Source organism: Penaeus monodon, chromosome 19, assembly GCF_015228065.2.
Source record: "Penaeus monodon isolate SGIC_2016 chromosome 19, NSTDA_Pmon_1, whole genome shotgun sequence".
NCBI lineage: Eukaryota > Metazoa > Arthropoda > Malacostraca > Decapoda > Penaeidae > Penaeus > Penaeus monodon.
Window position 1 is genome coordinate 35,963,850 of NC_051404.1, and position 342 is coordinate 35,964,191.

The 342-nt window shown below is 35.7% G+C and overlaps 1 protein-coding gene across 1 annotated transcript in view; it reads left to right on the forward strand.

The window, feature by feature from the left end:
* Window positions 1-342, forward strand: part of LOC119585197 (transmembrane protein 211-like) — a gene marked incomplete in the record, with an annotated part of 80,762 nt that overhangs the window by 44,892 nt on the left and 35,528 nt on the right. The window contains 1 exon segment of the mRNA XM_037933848.1: window positions 1-342.

Consider the following 342-nt stretch of genomic DNA (forward strand, 5'->3'; position numbering starts at 1 on the left):
CAGAACGAGAGAGGATTTGGGAACTAAGCAAACGGATCTTGTCTCGTCTTCTCCGAATCCTCCATTTCTCTGAAAGATAAAATATAGAAAAAGGAAAAGCACAACGAACAATACACAAAAGAAAAGAATATATAAATAACACAGAGAAAAAAATAGATTTTTAAACATCTGTAAAGGTTATTAAACCTTGTTTGCATCTGTGCCTTTTGTTTCCCGGCAAACAACTCTAGAGTGTTTCTAAAGTAATAATTCTGCAGTAATAATAATTTACATGGCTTGAATATAGACCATGAGATAACGAACTGCTAGAAAACGGAACCTTGCCACGAGTCAACGAGGCGC